We start from the raw sequence: 21,838 nt of genomic DNA on the forward strand, positions 1-21,838 counted from the left end.
AGTAACAACCTCTGCCAATCCGAGCAGGCTACATAGAGTAGCCTGCTCGGATTGGCTTAGAGAGAGAGAGAGAGAGAGAGAGGCAAGGGCTGATGATGCCATAGCCTCTGCCAATCCAAGCAGGCATTGTATTCATTAAAATAATACACCGCTCACCATACTTCCCTGCGTAAATCCATTCACTGATCTACTACTATACATCCTGCTATTTGCCTTTGAGGTCCCAGGAACCCAAGAGGGACAGGTAAATCTGGGACATATGACAGGGGCGTTATTAAATGCATTTTGGTGGACAATTCCAATAGAATGTAACCCAAAATTGGTATAGGTTTGGTTAGTGAAAAATTCTACTTTCCAGACTTGTGGCATTCAATAGATCTCTGTTTGTGTTGTTATTGTTTGATTTACTTTATGACATAACACAGCATGGTGGATGAGTAGTTGGCATTCTTGCTTTGTATTTTTTAATCGTTCTAATGTTTTTTTAAAATGGTGTTGCCTCAGAAGGGGGGTAGTCTTATACCGCGAGTATTGCCCAAAACCTATGTTTTCACTTGAAAAATAGGGGGTCGTCTTATACGCCGGCAAATACGGTATGTACATTTAGGAAAAAATCCAGGCCTTAAAGCAATCTACTGGGCTGGCCAGAACCACCTCTGCAGGGAGTCTATTCCACATTTTCACAGCTCTTACTGTGAAGAAACCTTCCCGTATTTGGAAATGAAAGCCCCTTTTCTCGAGGTGTAAAGAGTGCCCCCCTTGTCCTCTGTGATGACCCTAAAGTGAATAACTCAACACCAAGTTCACTGTATGGACTACTTCTGTATTTGTACATATTGATCATATCCCCCCTTAATCTCCTCTTCTCAAGTGTGAATAAATTCAGTTCCTCTAATCTTTCCTCATAGCTGAGTTCCTCCATGCCTCTTATCAGTTTGGTTGCTCTTCTCTGCACTTTCTCCAGTTCCCCGATATCCTTTTTCAGAACTGGTGACCAAAACTGAACTGCATATTCCAGATGAGGTCTTACTAATGATTTGTAGAGGGGCAAAATGATATCTCTCTCTCTGGAGTCCATACCTCTCCTAATACAGGAAAGGACTTTGCTCGCTTTGGAAACCGCAGTTTGGCATTGCATGTTATTATTGAGCTTATGATCTACCAAAACCCCCAGATCCTTCTCCGCCATTAATTTCCCCAGTTGTACTCCCCCAGTATGTATTATGCATGCATATTCTTAAGCTGCGTACACACGATCGGACTTTCTGGCAGACTAGGTCCGGCGCCCTTGGAATCCTTTGGACAATTCGATCGTGTGTGGGCTTTTTTTTTTTTTTTTCCCCAAAAGTCAGACGGACCTAGAAATAAAACATGTTTCAAATCTTTCCGACGGACTAGAGTCCAGTTGAAAAATCAGCTCATCTGTATGCTAGTCTGACGGACGAAAACTGACGCTAGGGCAGGTATTGGCTACTGGCTATGAACTTCCTTATTCTAGTCGGGTCGTACGTCATCACGTTAGAATCCGTCGGACTTTGGTGTGATTGTGTGTGGCCAAGTCCGTTCGTTTGGAAAGTCCGTCGGGACTCCGCCGAAAAGTCCGTCAGACCTAGTCCGTTTAAAAAAGTCCGGTCGTATGTACGCGCCATTAGTCCCTAAGTGCATAACTTTACATTTAGCAATATTAAACCTCATTTGCCACTTAGTTGCCCAATTAAACCATGCATGGAGGTTGGTTTGTAAATTGAAGACGTCCTGTAAGGACATTATTCCACTGCATAGTTTGGTGTCATCGGGGGGGGGGTGTGTGGATTAGCAGAGACCTGCAGGCTGAGACCGCTTCTTACTTTTGGATAGCACAGGCCAGTTGGGTTGATCGGTGATCCCCACACATATACAATACATGACCGCTTGGTTTCTGTGCTGGGATAATATGCCACCCAGTGATGCATATATGTGGGTGTTTAAAGCCCACCCTTTTCCTGCCATGCAAAACTGTGTTACGCTGTCAGCAACAGGTTAAGGATAAGTAACTTTAAAATAAATTGCGCATCCTTTTTTTTGCCCCTTTCCCCAAATCTAACCTAACTCAGCCTGCCCCTCCGCAGACGCATACTTACCGATATCCAACAACCACAACGGGTGTTTGTTTACATCCAGAGTCGCAAGTCTTTGCTGGTCACATCCATGCACTACAGCCCTATAGACTTCCTTGTCATCAGGACATCATGGATAGACAAATTCTGTCCAAAGGTTTGTTTAAAGCGGGAGTCCCCCGGGACTCCGCGTTTTTTTTTTTTTTATTAATTTTTTTATTTTTTTAAAGCCAGCAGCTACAAGTACTGCAGCAGCTGACTTTTAAAATAGTGACACTTACCTGTCCAGCGTGCCCGCGATGTCGTCACCCGAAGCCGATCTCTCGATCGTCTCTCGGGTGCTGCCGTCGCCATCTTGGGTATGGGAATCAGGAAGTGGATTCATTTCCCGGTTCCCTACTGCGCATGCGCGAGTCGCTCTGCGCAATAAGGATGGACCCGCTGCCTCTGGGATCTGTGTGTTTCCCAGCAGGCAGCGGAGGACTTTCGGAAAGGGGCGTAATCTACGCCCCTTTCCGCAGAGAGCTATCCCGGAAGTGGGTGCAGATACCTGTACTGTACAGGTATCTGCACCCCCCCTCCCCCCTGAAAGGTGGCAATTGTGGCGCCGGAGGGGGGGGAGGGTTCCGATGAGCGGAAGGTACACTTTAGGGTGGACCTCCGCTTTAAATGAAAGATTATATCACAGAGATAAGGTTTGCAACGTTTCAGAGCCGCGCAGGGCCCCTTCGTCAGGCCTGTGACTCTGAAACATTGCACTTATCTTTATAATGTGATCTCTTTCATTAAAAAAAAAAAAACCTTTTGGACGGAAGTTGTCGATCCATGGTGTGCTGCCGAATATGTACACATTGCTTGATGTTTCCAGGACCCAACTGGTAATCTCTGCAGCACCATATTTGCCAGAAGCATGTGCAAATAGGAATATTGACCAGATTCTTCGTCATCAGGACACAGCCACATAGAAGTCTGTAGAGCTGTAACGTGCAGGGGTTGGGGGTGTAAATGAACACTGGAGGAACATATACATCTTTGGAGGTGGGGGATGGGGTGGTGGGCTAGCTTAGGTCAGGGGAAGCGGGCATAAAGTATAAATGTGCTTTGCTTTAACCATTTCAATACCGGGCACTTTCACTCCCTCCTTGCCCAGGCCAATTTTCAGCTTTTAGCATTTTGATGTTTACTCACTTTTTATTAAAACAAACGGGGGAAAAAAATTGGGAAAAAGTGTTTTTCTTCGTTTTTGTAATAACATTTTGCAAATAAGTAATTTTTCTCCTCCACTGATGGGTGCTGGTGAGGCTGCACTGATAAGCTGTACTGATGGGGCTGCATAGATAATCGGTGTCCTGAATATCAGTGTAAACAATGTACTGTCAGCCTTGCTGGTTATTGGCTCTCTTTTCCTCACACAGAGACCGCGTGTCAGGAAAGGAATGCTGATAACCGGCAAGTCTGTTTACATGTGACCAGCTGTGATTGGCCCTTTAGCGGGATCTTTGATCAGCTGTGTCCAAAGGATCCAGTGGTCACAAAGCGTCCCCCGGGGGGTACACGGGAGGTGCAGGTCTGGGAAGGACGTCCACGGACGCCCTCCCAGGACTGGAGAGCCACGCTCTAGCTGTCTTTCAGGTGTAGCACGGCAGGGAAGTGGTTAAAGTGTGCACTAAACTGTTAATGAGTGTGTAAACCCTAACAATGAATTCTCTTATTTGCTCCTTTTTTGGTCTGTTAGCTTAAGTATTTTTTTTTTTTTATGAGCATAATCCGTTCCAGGAGAATGCTTGTAATCCAAAGCACTTGCATATCAAATAGTTTCCCCATAGAAGTCAATGGAAAGAATATAATTCGTTCCACATTGACTTCTGTTGCATGCAATATCGCATGTGGCCAGAGGTGGGGGGGGGGGGGGATTCCGGAGAGAGCCTCGGAAATACTCATGGACTGCTCAGCAGAACTCGGAAAGGCTTGGAAACACTCGGGAACAGAGTATTTCTGGGTACTACTGAGTGATTCCAAGTATTTCCGAACCCTTCCAAGTGTCTCCGGCGCCCCCGCACCTCTGGCCAAATGCAGTACTGCACACCCCATTAGCTTGAATTCTGCTTGTTTTGCTAGACAATACTCACAAACTGAGTCAGAAAAAAAATAAATTAAAAATTGCTTATCTTTCAAAACGCTCGTTAACCTCGTTACCCGTTAACCAAAGTTCCAGTGTATCTGTTTGATAAGTGCAAAAGAAAAAAAAATGATAATTCTGGCAAAAATCCTCCGCGTGCCTACTTTCCTGTATACACTGCCATTGCCGTATTGTTCTCAGTCAGTACTGTTACCAGCACTCTGGACTATGGAACTAACCCTTGCTATATGTTATGGAGATGAGGAAAGTGGGAGGTGCTTCTATCTATATATATATATATATATATATATATACAGTGTGCAGTGAATCGGCGTCGTCACCATAGTGTGTTACTGGCAGGATTACCAGATATAAATAACGGGAACAACACTGAAAACAAATGCATCCGCCACATCTAAGTATTGGTAATATATTTTGTGTTTGGGTTTAAATACTCTCACCCTGGGTTCCCATTGATGCGATGCGGGAACCAGCGCGATTACAGCGGCGATTCCCGCATTACCTCTCTCCCGCAGGCAGTACACGGTGCCTTGCGCGAACTGCTGCGGGTGACATTTAACCACTTCAATACAGGGCACTTAAACACCTTCCTGCCCAGACCAATTTTGAGCTTTCAGCGCTGTCGCAGTTTGAATGACAATTGCGCGGTCATGCTACACTGTACCCAAATGAATTTTATATCATTTTTTTCCCACAAATAGAGCTTTCTTTTGGTGGTATTTGATCACCCCTGCGGTATTTATTTTTTGCGCTACAAATAAAAAAATACTGAAAATTTTGAAAAAAAAAATGTTTTTTTTTTTGTTTCAGTTTCAAAACTTTGTAAATAAGTACGTTTTCTCCTTCACTGATGGGCCTACACTGATGGGCACTGATAAGGCGGCACCGATATGCGGCACCGATATGCGGCACCGATAGGCGGCACGGATGGGCGACACGGATGGGCGACACGGACGGACACTGATAGGTGGCACAAATTGGCACTGATAGCTGGCACGGATGGGCGGCACAGATGGGCACGGATGGGCGGCACAGATGGGCACGGATGGGCGGCACAGATGGGCATGGATAGGTGGCACAGATGGGCATGGATAGGTGGCACAGATGGGCAGGGGTGGGCATGGATAGGCAGCACAGGTGGGCACTGATAGGCGGCACAGGTTGGCACTCATAGGCGGCATTGGTGTTATACTATAGTAATGGATGCCAATCAGTGCCAAACAATAATGCATGCCAATCAGTGATGCCCATTGTGGGCACTGATTGGCATCCATTATGGGCACTGATTGGCACCCATTGTGCTGACTGGCATCCCTGGTGGTCTAGGGAGGATTACCTTTTCCCTGGTGGTCTGGTGGCGTCCCTGGTGGTCCAGTGTGGGCATCCTCGGGGGGGCTGTGCTGATAATCGATGAGCACAGACCCCCCCCCCCTGTCAGAGGAGCAGCCGATCGGCTCTCCTCTACTCGCGTCTGACAGACGCGAGTGAGGGAAAGCCGATCACTGGCTCTTCCCATTTACACTGTGATCAGCCGTGATTGGACACAGCTGATCACATGGTAAAGAGTCTCCGTCGGAGACTTTTTACCGAGATCATAGTTGCCGGGTGTCAGACTGACACCCCGCAACAACGATCGCCGCGATGCACGCCCCCGGGGGCGCGCAGCGGCTCATAATCCTGATCACGTCATATGACGTCCGGTCAGGATTATGCAACCACTTTGCAGCCGTCAATTGCCTATAGGGCGGGCAGCAAGTGGTTAACAAAGTTAATGACACCCCCAGTTTAGTTCACAGATCGCAGTGCGTACTGTGAACTCGCACAGGAACCGGATCGCATAAGTGAGAACGCCCATGGGATCTGATTCTCGCGCGCGGGGGGGGGGACGGGACGGGACGGGACAAGTCCCTGCACTATTTTGCTGTGCGAATACAATTCCAGCTCAGCCATACAAGTGTGTGGCTGAACTTGCATTGCTCAGAGAACGCATGTGATTGGCACCTGCAGTGCGGGTGCGACTCGCATGCGATCTCCAAGATCGCGCTAGTGTGAACCCGGGCTTAAAGTGTCCATTTTTCAGAAAAAAAAAAAAAAACGAAAAGGTGAACACCCTACAAACTCTCCACACATCCCCGCCCCAACAGTCCTGGCCACACTCATCTCTGTGGGTGATTACCTGTCTGTGCCTATGCAGCTGGTTTAATGATCCAGGGCTTTAACGTTCCTACTTGTCCCCCCCCCTTCCCCTGTGTCCGTGTTCAGCTGCCTACTAAAAAAAGAAAAAAAAAAAAGCACAATAGACACACTCCTAAACCTTGTGGACGGCCTTCTCAGAAGAGGTGAAGCTGTTATAGCTGTAAAGGGTGGGCCAACTCAATACTGAACCCTCCGGACTAAGACTGGGATGCCATTAAAAAAAAAAACGTGCGTGTAAAGGCCAGTGTCCCAATACTTTTGATAATATAGTGTATCGCGTGGAAGCAGCATGGCATTGTAGAAGTTAAAATGCGTTAGTCACTCAGACATGAATGATTTCCCAGCGTAGGGAACGCCATGGGCGAGACCGCAGGGGGGGCCTTATCTGCGGCAGACAGGCGAGGTTGCATGCAGAGAGTGTGAGCAGAGCGTGCTGGCAGAGATCTGTCGGGCACAGCCGGTGACAAGGTGACACGCTGCTCCTTCATGTCCGCTGAGCTTTCCTTCTCCTCCGTCTCCAAATCTTCACACTGTGCAGATGATATTCCCTGCCCCCCCCCCCCCCTCTCTGAAAATACCCCCCCTACTGTCAGTGGAGGTCTGCCTTCTCCCTGGGGGGGGGGCATTACAAGACCTGATAGAGTAGAACCAGATCCATCGCTGTGAAGGTTCTCACTGATCCAGGTCATGTTTTATCTAGTAGAAGTTAGTCACTAGCAGTGAGTTTAACCACTTCAGCCCCGGAAGGATTTACCCCCCTTCCCGACCAGAGCACTTTTTGCGATTCGGCACTGCGCCGTTTTAACTGAAAATTTGCGCGGTCGTGCGACGTTGCACCCAAACATAATTGATGTCTTTTTTTTCCCCCCACAAATAGAGCTTTCTTTTGGTGGTATTTATTCGTCTCTGCGTTTTTTATTTTTTGCGCTATAAACAAAAAAGAAGAGCGACCATTTTGAAAAAAACGCAATGTTGTTTTTTACTTTATGCTGTAATAAATATCCCCAAAAAAATATATTAAAAAAATGTTTTTTTTCCTCACTTTAGGCCGATACGTATTCTACATATTTTTGGTAAAACAAAAAAAAAAAAAAAAATCGCAATAAGCGTATATTGATTGGTTTGCGCAAAGGTTATCGCGTCTACAAAATAGGGGATAGTTTTATGCCATTTTTATTATATATTTTTTTATTAGTAATTGCACCGATGTGCAATTTATTTAAAAAAAATTATATATATATATATATATATAAATTTTTTTTTTTGTTATTATCGTGACTGCGACATTATGGCGGACACATCGGACACTATTTTAGGACCATTGTCAATTATACAGCATTAAGTGCTATAAATATGCACTGATTACTGTGTAAATGTCACTGGCAGGGAAGGGGTTTACCACTTGGGGGCGATGAAGGGGTTAAGTGCTTCCTAGGGAGTGATTCTAACTGGGGTGGGCTTCAACTCACTCTTTTTTTTACATAGGCACTTCCCCGTTCTGCGGCTCCGTGACACAATCTGGAAACCGGCGGATATGGGGTCTTGCGGGCACGGTCACACTGTACCCGGCGGGCGTGTGCCTCCTAGCGCCGGCACTTAAAAGGGATGTACAGGTACGCACACTTGCCCACCGCTGCCATTGTGCTGACGTATATCGGTGTGCGGCGGTTGCCAAGTAGTTAAAGTGTAACTCCACTTTCGTAGGGGAAAAAAAAAAACGGCAAACAAAATTTTTTTTTCCTGCTTCTGTGATTGGCTCACTGATTTTCCCGGAAGTCTTTACTCAGATACAAGTCAGATTTCAGACATCCCCCTGCAACAAAAATTTCATTTTTGCTGAGATACTCCCAAAGGGGAATCACATCGAAAGGGATGCAGACCCTGCAACTTTCCTCATTCGAGCCCTGCAAGTGCAGCAGCTGATTGATAATTACAAAACCACTTCTTTACAGAGATCCACTTTGAACACGGACACAGACAGCTATTCCTTCAGAATAACAAAAGGTAGGAATCTGGAACAAAGAATCCTTGCAATGTACATGGATCACACAGAGCGGAATGTTTTTTGTTTTTTCTCAACAAAAGTGGAGTTCCTCTTTAGTTGTCAGTGTAAACACAAGTTTGGACCAACCTGTTTCGGAGGTCAGATGAGGTTTAATGTAGAAAAATGTAAAATAATGTATTTGGGTGGCAAAAATATGAATGCAATCTATACACTGGGGGGGGGGGGGGGGGGGGAACTATGTAGAGGGTTCTTTACTGTAAAAGCGGCAAGGATGTGGAATTCCCTTCCACAGGCGGTGGTCTCATCGTGGAACATCGATAGTTTCAAGAAACTATTAGATAAGCACCTGAATGACTACAACATACAGGGATATACAATGTAATACTGACATATAATCACACACGTAGGTTGGACTTGTGTCCTTTTTCAACCTCACCTGCTGCTGTGTGTACCTAATATACTATGAACACCCAAACATTTACCTGTTTGGTTGGAGCCAACTACTGCCATTATACATGACAGCTTCCCAGATGCAGGCACCACTGGGTCCTTAAGTATTAGGTTAACATACACTATATTACCAAAAGTATTGGGACGCCTGCCTTTACACACACATGAACTTTATTGGCATCCCAGTCTTAGTCCGTATTGTTCAATATTGAGTTGGCCCCACCCCATTGCAGCTATAACATCTTCAACTCTTCTGGGAAGGCCGTCCACAAGGTTTAGGAGATGTGTCTATGGGAATGTTTGACCATTCTTCCAGAAGAGCATTTGTGAGGTCAGGCACTGATGTTGGACGAGAAGGCCTGGCTCACAGTCTCCGCTCGAATTCATCCCAAAGGTGTTCTGTTGGGTTGAGGTCAAGACTCTGTGCAGGCCAGTCAAGTTCCTCCACCCCAAACTCGTTCATCCACGTCTTTATGGACCTTGCTTTGTGCACTGGTGCGCAGTCTTGTTGGAACAGGAAGGGGCCGTCCCCAAACTGTTCCCACAAAGTTGGGATCATGAAATTGTCCAAAATGTCTTGGTATGCTGACATCTTAAGAGTTCCCTTCACTGGAACTAAGGGGCCAAGCTCAACCCCTGAAAAACAACCCCACACCATCATCCCCCCTCCACCAAATGATTTGGAGCCAGGCACAAAACGAGGTCCATAAAGACAGGGATGAGCGAGTTTTGGGGTGGAGGTGTTCTATTGGGTTGAAGTCAGAACAGTCAAGTTCCTCCACCCTAAACATCCGTGTCTTTATGGAACTTGCTTTGTGCACTGGTCCAAATCATTTGGTGGAGGGGGGATTATGGTGTGGGGGTTTTTCAGGGGTTGAGCTTGGCCCCTTAGTTCCAGTGAAGGGAACTCTTAAGGTGTCAGCATACCAAGACATTTTGGACAATTTCATGTCCCCAACTTTGTGGGAACAGTTTGGGGACGGCCCCTTCCTGTTCCAACATGACTGCGCACCAGTGCACAAAGCAAGGTCCATAAAGACATGGATGAGCGAGTTTGGGGTGCAGATACTTGACTGGCCTGCACAGAGTCCTGACCTCAACCCGATAGAACACCTTTGGGAAGAATAAGAGTGCAGACTGCAAGCTCAGGCCTTTTCATTCAACATCAGTGCCTGACCTCACAAATGCTCTTCTTGAAGAATGGTCACACATTCCCATAGACACATCTCCTAAACCTTGTGGACGGCCTTCCCAGAAGAGTTGAAGCTGTTATAGCTGCAAAGGGCGGAGCCAACTCAATATTGAACCCTCCGGCCTAAGACTGGGATGCCAATAAAATTTGTGTGTGTAAAGGCAGGTGTCCCAATACGTTTGTCAATATAGTGTATGTGCGAATTGGATGCGCTTTAACCGCATCCGATTTGCATGAAGTTCTGTGCAATTTCGGGTCTGAGTCAGGTGCAATTTCAGGTAAAAATTTGCACCTGTAATGGTGAACAGAGCCGCACTGGACTCCCGCATTGAAACTGCGGCTGCATCTGTGTGAACCCGGCTTAAAGTAATATTAAAACCAAAAATATAATATATTGCAGCTTACCAATCATTATGTGATGTGGCTGCATTAGTCCCGTCCCCCCCCCCCCCCCCCCCCCCCCGTTTTCACAGGAGGCACCTTGTCAGTCTGGGGGAGAGGAGTTAGATGGACTAGCAGATTTAAATACACTAACAAATTGAAGCCAAACTCCAGCTTACATTTTATAATTCTTACAGCAAGCCATTTTTTTTCTTGTTTTTTTTTTCCTTTTGGGATAAACTTTTTACCTAAATAAATAAAAGCTGATTATTGTAAGCACCCCTGTCAGTGTTAAATGGTTTATCTCGTCCCTGTAGACTGATACATTCTGCTGGAGAAACAACAATAACACCAGATCTACTGGTTGGATCACCAGATGAAAATAGAAGAAAGAAAGGCAAAAAAGAAAACAAATGCAGCCGTCACATCTGAGAATTCTAAGCTGCAACATTAAAAACCCGGATCCACAGAACCCTATGGGCTTGTTCACACCAGCCCTGTTGACCGCCAACACTGCATATATAACCAGGCCGTTTGCCTTATGTTCTTTTTCCTTAAGCTTCAGTTTTTAATGTGCTGCAGAAAAAATAATAATTGCATGTTGCATTTTTTCTCGGCGCGTTCCGATGCGCTAGAAAAAAATGAAATGGGCTGCTGTGCATAATAGTAAGGAAATATAAAGTTACGTTTAAGAGAAAAAAAAAAGCGAGCACAGTGATGTTTTTTTTACATGTGTGGGGGTGAAGACCCAGAGGAAGGCAAAACTTTATAAAGAACTGTCCAATTTGCTCCAAAGAGGGAAAAATTCCTTCTTGATCCTCTAAAGCGGTGATCTCCAAACTGCGGCCCAGGGGCCGGATTTGGTCCTTTGCTCACTTTTATCTGGCCCTTGGGGAGGCCACTATTCCTTCCAATAATACTAGGCATAGTTCCTGTCACTGATACCAACAATAGGGCTCTAATCCTCCCAATAGCCTCAATTATGGGGCACTATTCCTCCCACTGATAACAATGATGGGGCACTATTCTTTCCACTAATACCAATGATGGGGCACTATCCCCCTGCCCCCACTGACACCAAGGATGGGGCACTATTCCTCCCACTAATACCAAAGACGGGCACTATTCCTCCCACTGGCACCAATGATGAGGCTCTATTCTTTCCACTAATACCAATGATGGGGCACTATTCCTAAAACTGACACCCATGATGGGGCACTATTACTCAAACTGACACCCATGATGGGGCACTATTCCCCCATTAACACCAATGATGAGGCACTATTCCCCCCACTAACACCAATGATGGGGCACTATTCCCCCCACTGACACCAATGATGGGCACTATTCCCCCCCACTGACACCAATGATGAGGCACTATTCCCCCCACTAACACCAATGATGGGGCACTATTCCCCCCACTGACACCAATGATGGGCACTATTCCCCCCCACTGACACCAAGGATGGGGCTCTATTCCTCCCACTAATACCAAAGAGGGGCACTATTACTCCCACTGGCACCAATGATGAGGCTCTATTCTTTCCACTAATACCAATGATGGGGCACTATTACTCAAACTGACACCCATGATGGGGCACTATTACTCAAACTGACACCCATGATGGGGCACTATTACTCAAACTGACACCCATGATGGGGCACTATTACTCAAACTGACACCCATGATGGGGCACTATTCCCCCATTAACACCAATGATGGGGCACTATTCCCCCCACTAACACCAATGATGGGGCACTATTCCCCCCACTAACACCAATGATGGGGCACTATTCCCCCCCACTAACACCAATGATGGGGCACTATTCCCCCCACTGACACCAATGATGGGGCACTATTCCCCCCCACTGACACCAAGGATGGGGCTCTATTCCTCCCACTAATACCAAAGAGGGGCACTATTACTCCCACTGGCACCAATGATGAGGCTCTATTCTTTCCACTAATACCAATGATGGGGCACTATTACTCAAACTGACACCCATGATGGGGCACTATTACTCAAACTGACACCCATGATGTGGCACTATTACTCAAACTGACACCCATGATGGGGCACTATTCCCCCATTAACACCAATGATGGGGCACTATTCCCCCCACTAACACCAATGATGGGGCACTATTCCCCCCACTAACACCAATGATGGGGCACTATTCCCCCCACTAACACCAATGATGGGGCACTATTCCTCCCACTAATACCAAAGAGGGGCACTATTCCTCCCACTGGCACCAATGAGGGGCACTATTCCTCCTACTGACACCAATGAGGGGCACTATTCCCCCATTAACACCAATGATGGGGCACTATTCCCCCCACTAACACCAATAATGGGGCACTACCCCCCCCCCCCCCCAACACCAATGATGGGACACTATTCCTCCCACTGGCACCAATGAGGGGCATTATCCACCTCCCCCCCCCAAATCAGGCATTGTTTACTCCCATATTGATGCCAGAGAATTTTCGACTCCCAATGGCCACAGTCCAACCCCCTCAGACCCTGAAGGATGGTAAACAAGCCCTTTGTTTAGAAGGTTTGGAGACCCCTGCCCTAAGGCAATCTGATGTTTCCTGGATCAACAATCGACAGTGTTATGTCTTATAAATAAAAAAATAGATTTTAAATATAAATTCAGTTCAGTTAACGTTTCCATAGATGAGCTCCTCCATGTCTCTCTAGTGAAAGTAGAACTAAAGGCAAAACTTTTATAACCCCTAACAAGTTTTTTCTGTCTGTGCGCTATTGGGGAAATTTCCCTTCACTTCCTGGTCCAAAGACAAACAGGAAGTGAGAGAATCCCTGATTGTCACCAGAACTAGATTTCCTCTTATCTGGTGAGGTGACGCTCCAAAATTTGGGATTTTCTTTCACTCTCACACTCGGAGTGAAATGCGTTGGGGGCGTGGCCTGGTTGGTGTCCAGGCTGAGGTTGCCACTCTACTCACCACTCCAGGACACCAAGATGTGCGACTTTTATGGGCCACCCCATTGTTCTCTGAAATCTAGAAGTTCTTAAAGGACCAGGAGGCAGCGGCAGCAGCGGGAAGGGGTTCATTTGCGTTTTCCCAGCATGAGGACCGCACTGTCACCTACAGATCCTGGGCTTGTGCTAACAATGGACGTTTCCAATCACATGTTCCCTCAGGCTCCATTCACACCATGGCGTTCCGTTTTGGGGGTGGGAACCGCCGCAATTCTGCCTGCGATTTGGAAACGTCACAAATCACAGGGTGCACTTGTTAACTCCCCCCCCCCCACGTTACTTTGAATGGCACACAAATCGCGGCATTCTTCCTTTGGGTGGCAGACGACCTGCGATACTGTTTGCGAGATTTGGGTGCCATTCAAAGTAACGGGGATCGCAAGGGCGTCTCATGATTTGCGGTATTTCCGAATCGCGGGCAGAATCGTCCACAAACGGAACACCAATTATTTTTTCTTCTTCTTTTTTATCAGCCCTGTTGGGGGTTGGCTTTGGTGAGATATCAGGGGTCTAAACAGACCCCGACATCTCCCCTTTGAGACAGAGAGAGCTGCACTGAAGACGAATGGAGAGAAGACAGAGGCTCCTCTCCATTCATAAACTGAAGCATCATAATCACAGTTTTGGAATGGGCAGTCAGTGATCTCTCAAAATGAAAAAGAAGGAGCCGGTAAATGACAGATTTATGGGCTCTTTCCTCCGCTCTCCATCCTGACAGATCCGGGACAGGGGGACAGGAGGAGCATGGAGGACATTAAGGGGGATAGGAGGAACACGGGGACATGGAGGGGGGCAGGAGGAACACGGAGGAGATGAAGGGGGACAGGAGGAGGATATGGGGGGGACAGGAGGAGCATGGAGGAAATGAAGGGGGACAGGAGGAGCACGGAGGACATGGAGGGGGACAGGAGGACATGGAGGGGAACAGGAGGAGCACGGAGGACATGGAGGGGGACAGGAGGAGCACCGAGGACATGGAGGGGGACAGGAGGAGCACAGAGGAAATGGAGGGGGACAGGAGGAGCACAGAGGAAATGGAGGGGGACAGGAGGAGCACGGAGGACATGGAGGGGGACAGGAGGAGAACAGAGGACATGGAGAGGGACAGAGAACACGGAGAGGGACTGGAGGAGCAGAGAGGACATGGAGAGGGACTGGAGGAACACAGACGACACGGAGGGGGACAGAAGGAGTACAGAGGACACGGAGGGGGACAGGAGGAGCACAGAGGAAATGAAGGGGGGCAGGAGGAGCACGGAGGACATGAAGGGGGGCAGGAGGAGCACGGAGGACATGAAGGGGGACAGGAGGAGAACAGAGGACATGGAGAGGGACAGAGAACACGGAGAGGGACTGGAGGAGCAGAGAGGACATGGAGAGGGACTGGAGGAACACAGACGACACGGAGGGGGACAGAAGGAGTACAGAGGACACGGAGGGGGACAGGAGGAGCACAGAGGAAATGAAGGGGGGCAGGAGGAGCATGGAGGGGAACAGGAGGAGCACAGAGGACATGGAGAGGGACAGAGAACACGGAGAGGGACTGGAGGAGCACAGAGGACATGGAGAGGGACTGGAGGAACACAGAAGACACGGAGGGGGACAGGAGGAGCACAGAGGACACGGAGGGGGACAGGAGGAGCACAGAGGAAATGAAGGGGGACAGGAGGAGCAAGGAGGAAATGAAGGGGGACAGGAGGACATGGAGGGGGATAGGAGGAGCACAGAGGACATGAAGGGGGACAGGAGGCACACAGAGGACATGAAGGGGGACAGGAGGCACACAGAGGACATGAAGGAGGACAGGAGGAGCACAGAGGACATGAAGGGGGCAGGAGGAGCACTGAGGACATGGAGGGGGGCAGGAGGAGCACAGAGGACATGGGGAGGGACAGAGAACACAGAGAGGGACTGAAGGAGCACAGAGGACATGGAGGGGGACAGGAGGAGCATAGAGAACACGGAGGGGGACAGGAGGAGCACAGAGGAAATTAAGGGGGACAGGAGGAGCACGGAGGACATGGAGGGGGACAGGAGGAGCACAGAGGACATGAAGGGGGACAGGAGGCACACGGAGGACATGAAGGGAGACAGGAGGAGCAAGGAGGACAGGAAGGGGGCAGGAGGAGCATAGAGGACATGGAGGGGGCAGGAGGAGCACAGAGGACATGGAGGGGGCAGGTGGAGCAGGGAGGACATGGAAGGGGGACAGGAGGACATGGAGAGGGACAGAGAACATGGAGAGGGACTGGAAGAGCACAGAGGATACGCATGTGGACAGGAGGAGCATAGAGAACACGGAGAGGGACTGGAGGAGCACAGAGGATACGTAGGGGGACACGGAGGGCGACTGGAGGAGCTCAGAGGACATGGAGAGGGACTGGAGGAACACAGAAGACACGGAGGGGGACAGGAGGAGCACAGAGGCTTCTATATGTACCCCTTCTCCTCCTCTCTAGGCCTCTGTCTCTATCCATCATCTTCCTCTCTGGACCCCTATCTTTACTCCTCCTCCCTAGTCTTCTATCTGTATCCCTCATCCTCCTCTTTAGGATTCTATCTAGGCCCCTCCATTCTTCTCCCTAGGCCTCTGTCTCTACCCCTCATCTTCCTTTCTAGGCCCCTATCTGTACCCCCTATTCTCCTCCCTGGACCTCTATCTGTACCCCTTATTCTCCTCCCTGGACCTCTATCTGTGCCCCTCGGGCTCAATCATCCCTGTGCTAATCCATCCCCTTGTCTCCTCCATCACTGTCTGTGCCTCGTGCCTCCATGTGCCTCGCCCATCATTATCTGTTTTCATGCCTCCCTTTGGCTCCTCCATTAGTGCCTGTGTCCAAACCATCCCTGTATCTCCTCTGTCAGTGTCTGTGCTGAATTATTTTCAGTGCCTCCATCAGTGCCAGTGCCCCATCCCTCCCTTTGCCTTCTACTTCAGTGATTTTGCCTCCTACATCAGTGCCAGTGCCCCATCCCTCCCTGTGCCTCCTCTATTAGAGTCTGCCCCTCATCCCTTCATGTGTTTCCTCTTTCAGGGATACCCTTTCCTCAGTCTCTCCTCCTCTTTTATGAGTACCATGTCCCCATCGGACTCTTCTCCTCCATCAGTGGACCCTTTTCCTTGTCGGAGGGTTTGGGTTAATGGTCCCCTGTCTTCTTTAGTCTCTCCTCCTCTGTCAGTGGTTCCTTGTCCTCCTGTGTCTCCTCTCCTTAACAGTGGTCCACTTTTCACCTCAGTCTCTTCTATCAGAGGTCCCCCGTCCTTCTCATGCCGCATACACACGACCGCGCTTTCCGGCAGAAAGGGTCTGACGGTCTTCCCGACAGAGTTTCGACGAAGTGACGACGGACTTCCGACCGAACGGTCTTGCCCACACACGAATGGACCAAAGTCCGTACGTTTTGAACGTGATGACGTATGACGGGACTAGAAAAGGAAGTTCAGTAGCCAATAGCTGCCCTAGCGTCGTATTTGGTCCGTCGGACCAGCAAACAGACAAATGGTTTTCCCAAAATTGATTCTGTCGGACAGATTTGAAACGTTCGATTTCTAGGTCCGTCGGGAAAAAGGTCATATGAAGCCCACACATGATCGTAATATCCGATGGAATGATTCCGTCTGACCTTTTCTGACGGAAAGTTTGGCCGTGTGTATGTGGCATAAGTCTCTCCTCCTATACCAATGGTATCTTGCTATCCTCAGTCTCCCTCCTCTATCAGTGGTACCCTCTTCTCCTCAGTCTCCTCTCCTCTATTAGCAGTAGACCATCACCCTCAGTCTCCTCTCCTCTATGAGTTGTACTCTGTCCTCCTCAGTGTCCTCTCCTTTATCAGGGGTCCCTTGTCCTTCTCAGTCTCTCCTTTCTTTATTAATGGTATCCTGTCCTCCTCAGTCTTCTCTCCTCTATCAGTGTTACTTTTTTCTCCTCAGTGGTACCCTGTCCACCACAGTCTCCCCTTCTCTGTCAATGTTCCCCTGTCCTCCTCAGTCTCTTCTCCTCTATCAGTGGTCCCCTGTCCTCAGCCTCCCCTTCTCCGTCAATGGTCCCCTGTCCTCTTCAGTCTCCTCTCCTCTATCCATGGTCCCATGTCCTTCTTAGTCCCCTCTTCTCTATCAGTGGTCCACCTTCCATGGTCCACCTTCCTCCTCAGTCTCTCCTCCTTAATTGGTGGTGCCCTGTCTTCCTCCCATGTCCTTCTCAACTTTCTCTTCTCTATCAGGGTACCCTGTCCTCCTCAGTCTTATCTCCTCTATCAATGGTCCCCTGTCCTCAGTCCTCCCTCCTTTATATATGGTCCCCTGTCCTTCTCAGTCTCCCCTCCCCTATCAGTGGCCCACCTTCCTTCTCGGTCCCCCCATCTCTGTCAGTGTTCTCCTGTCCTCCTCAGTTCCTTCTTCTCTATCAGTGGTCCCCTGTCCTTCGTGGTCTATTCTCTTGTTTTAGCAGTACCCTGTCCTCAGTCTACCCTCCTCTATCGGTGATACCCTCTTCCCCTCAGTCTCTTCTCATCCATTAGCAGTAGACAATCCTCCTCGGTCTACCCTCCTCTATGAGGGGTACTCTATACTCCTCAGTCTCCCCTCCTTTAACAGAGGTACTCTGTCCTCCTCAGTCTCTTCTACTCTGTCAGTGGTTCCCTATCCTCCTCAGTTTCCCCTCGTTTATTGGTGGTACCCTGTCCTCCTCAGTGTATTCTTCTCTGTCAGTGGCACCCTGTCCTCCTCAGTGTCTCCTCTTTATCAGTGATCCCAAGTCCTTATGAAAATTCTCTTCTCTACCAGGATACCCTGTCCTCCTCAGTCTCATCTCGTCTATCAGTGGTTCCCTGTCCTCCTCAGTCTCATCTCCTCTATCAGTGGTTCCCTGTCCTCCTCAGTCTCATCTCCTCTATCAGTGGTTCCCTGTCCTCTTCAGTCTCATCTCCTCTATCAGTGGTTCCCTGTCCTCCTCAGTCTCATCTCCTCTATCAGTGGTTCCCTGTCCTCCTCAGTCTCATCTCCTCTATCAGTGGTTCCCTGTCCTCTTCAGTCTCATCTCCTCTATCAGTGGTTCCCTGTCCTCCTCAGTCTCATCTCCTCTATCAGTGGTCCCCTGTCCTCCTCAGTCTCATCTCCTCTATCAGTGGTCCCCTGTCCTCCTCAGTCTCATCTCCTCTATCAGTGGTCCCCTGTCCTCCTCAGTCTTATCTCCTCTATCTTGTCCTATTTAGCTTAGCCTCCTTTATCAGCAGTCCCCTGTCTTCCTCTGTCTCCTTCCCTATCAATGTTAACCCTTCCCTCTCAGCATATCCTCCTCTATCAGTGTTACCTTGTCCTCCTCACTCTTTCCTCCTCCATCTATGTGTGAGCCTCATCCTTCCCTGTGCATTTCCCATCAATGGTACCCTGCCCTTTACAGTCTCTCTTCCTCTATCAGTGTTACCCCGTCCTCCTCATTATATTCCTTATCAGGGGGTAACCTGTCCACCTAAGTCTCTACTGCTCCATCAGTGCCTGTGCCTCATCCTTCTATGTACCTCCTCCATCCGTGGTCCCCCGTCCTCCTCATTCTCTCCTCCTCCATCAGTGTTACCCTGTCCTCCTTATTCTATTCTTTATCAGAGGGTACCCTGTCCATCTAAGTCTCTCCTCCATCAGTGCCTGTGCCTCATCCTTCTATGTGCCTCCTCCATCAGTGCCCCCCCCTGACCTCCTTGTCCTCTTCGCCTCTATCAGTTGTCCCCTGTCCTCCTCATTCTCTCCTCCTCCATCAGTGTTATCCTGTCCTCCTCATTCTCTCCTCCTCTATCAGTGGCCCCCTGTCCTCCTCATTCTGTCCTCCTCATTCTCTCCTCCTCTATCAGTGGCCCCCTGTCCTCTTCATTCTCTCCTCCTCCATCAGTGGCCCCCTGTCCTCCTCATTCTCTCCTCCTCCATCAGTGTTATCCTGTCCTCCTCATTCTCTCCTCCTCTATCAGTGGCCCCCTGTCCTCCTCATTCTCTCCTCCTCCATCAGTGTTATCCTGTCCTCCTCATTCTCTCCTCCTCTATCAGTGGCCCCCTGTCCTCCTCATTCTCTCCTCCTCCATCAGTGTTATCCTGTCCTCCTCATTCTCTCCTCCTCTATCAGTGGCCCCCTGTCCTCCTCATTCTCTCCTCCTCCATCAGTGGTCCCCTGTTCTTCTCATTCTCTCCTCCTCCATCAGTGTTATCCTGTCCTCCTCATTCTCTTCTTTATCAGAGGGTAGCCTGTCCATCTAAGTCTCTCCTCCTCCATCAGTGCCTGTGCCTTATCCTTCTATGTGCCTCGTCCATCAGTGGTCCTCTGTCCTCCTTGTCCTCTCCTCCTCTATCAGTGGTCTCTTGTCCTCCTCATTCTCTGCTCCTCCATTAGTGGTCCCCTGCCCTCCTCTCCTCCTCCATCAGTGGTCCCCTGTCCTCCTCTCCTCCTCCATCAGTGGTCCCCTGCCCTCCTCTCCTCCTCCATCAGTGGTCCCCTGTCCTCCTCTCCTCCTCCATCAGTGGTCCCCTGCCCTCCTCTCCTCCTCCATCAGTGGTCCCCTGTCCTCCTCTCCTCCTCCATCAGTGGTCCCCTGTCCTCCTCTCCTCCTCCATCAGTGGTCCCCTGTCCTCCTCTCCTCCTCCATCAGTAGTCCCCTGTCCTCCTCTCCTCCTCCATCAGTGGTCCCCTGTCCTCCTCTCCTCCTCCATCAGTAGTCCCCTGTCCTCCTCTCCTCCTCCATCAGTGGTCCCCTGTCCTCCTCTCCTCCTCCATCAGTGGTCCCCTGTCCTCCTCTCCTCCTCCATCAGTAGTCCCCTGTCCTCCTCTCCTCCTCCATCAGTGGTCCCCTGTCCTCCTCAGCCTCCCTTCCTAAATCTGGTACACTGCCTGTCTGTCAGCTGGAGGTTGATGTAAAGAGACGGGAGGGGGAGGGGAGAGGGGAGGAGAGGGACAGACAGCTCTAGAGAAAGAGAGGAGGAGGAGGAGGAGGAGGAGGAGGGAGGATGAGAGTGCCTGGCAGCGTGAGACAGCCTGTCTGCTGCTGAGCCATTACATGGAGGCCTGACACCCGATGCAGGTGGCCCAGACCCCCCTGACATGGGAGAGACACGCCGGGCACACGCCTAGAGACCCCGCCACCTCCACCGGGAGAGAGACAGAGCTTCATCTCCACTGGGGAAGAGACCGTCACCAAGAGAGACACACAAACACCATCAAGTCTATAGGAAGAGACCGTCACCTCCATAGCAGCATCCTCCATCCATCCACACCCACAGCAGGTGACTATAAATATATACTATATACTACAATCTACATTATATAATCCTCTGTATACACTCCACACCCACAGCACGACATGGCCTGTATATACACCCCAGATCCTTCTATATACATTGTATCTATTGTATACTCACACTAGGTGATGTTATATATATATATATATATGTATACAGACACACTATAATGTACAGGAATGATCTGGACACATTGTATACATTCTATAAGGCTTGTATATACTATAATAATATCCTACACACCCTGGATCCCAGAATTATATATATTTATACTATAATATACATGAAAGCATTCTACACTGTATACATCCACAGCAGGACATGGCCTGTATACAGTATAATAATACTGTATATATATCCTCGATCCTTATATATATGATATATTATATACCATTATATACTATTATATTATATACTATTATATACCCAGAGCAGGCGATATATATATATATATATATAGACATACACTATACTGTACATTAATGATCTGGATACATTGTATACATGCTGGATCCTTGTATACATTGTATATATTACATACTCGGAAGAGGTGATTATATATATTTTTGCGATATATGATAATATTATATTATTATATTATTATATTATAATATCATTCTACACTGTATACACTCCACTCCCACAGCAGGATATGACCTGTATATACTATAATGATACCGTATACATCCCGGATCCCTATATACATTGTATGATATACTACATACACAGAAGAGGTGATCATATATATTTATACTATAATATACATGATATCATTCTACACTGTATACACTGCACACCAGGACATGACCTGTATATAGTATAATAATACTGTATACATCATAGATCCCTGTATATACATACCCAGAGCAGGCGATTTACTTGATTTGCTATAATATACATTATATCATTCTTTTAGTATACACTATAAATGACACACTCATGTATGACACAGCCTGTATATACTATAATAATACCGTATACATCCTGGATCCTTATATATACATACCCAGAGCGGGTACTTATATACAGTATATATATTTATATCTATATCTATATCTATATATATATATATATATATATATATATAGAT

General features: G+C 48.3%; 1 protein-coding gene across 1 annotated transcript in view; it reads left to right on the forward strand.

Moving 5' to 3' along the window:
• The first annotated feature begins 20,439 nt into the window (after nt 1-20,439).
• Nucleotides 20,440-21,838, forward strand: part of GABBR1 (gamma-aminobutyric acid type B receptor subunit 1) — a 345,365-nt gene continuing 343,966 nt past the window's right edge. Inside the window, exon 1 of the mRNA XM_077484771.1 lies at nt 20,440-20,733. The gene's annotated coding sequence lies outside the window, so the exon portion shown is untranslated. The remainder of the gene's footprint in view (nt 20,734-21,838) is intronic.

This window comes from Lithobates pipiens, unplaced genomic scaffold (genome assembly GCF_037356315.1).
Source record: "Lithobates pipiens isolate NorthernLeopardFrog02 unplaced genomic scaffold, aLitPip1_a1.2 Scaffold_1, whole genome shotgun sequence".
In the NCBI taxonomy this organism is placed as follows: Eukaryota; Metazoa; Chordata; class Amphibia; order Anura; family Ranidae; genus Lithobates; species Lithobates pipiens.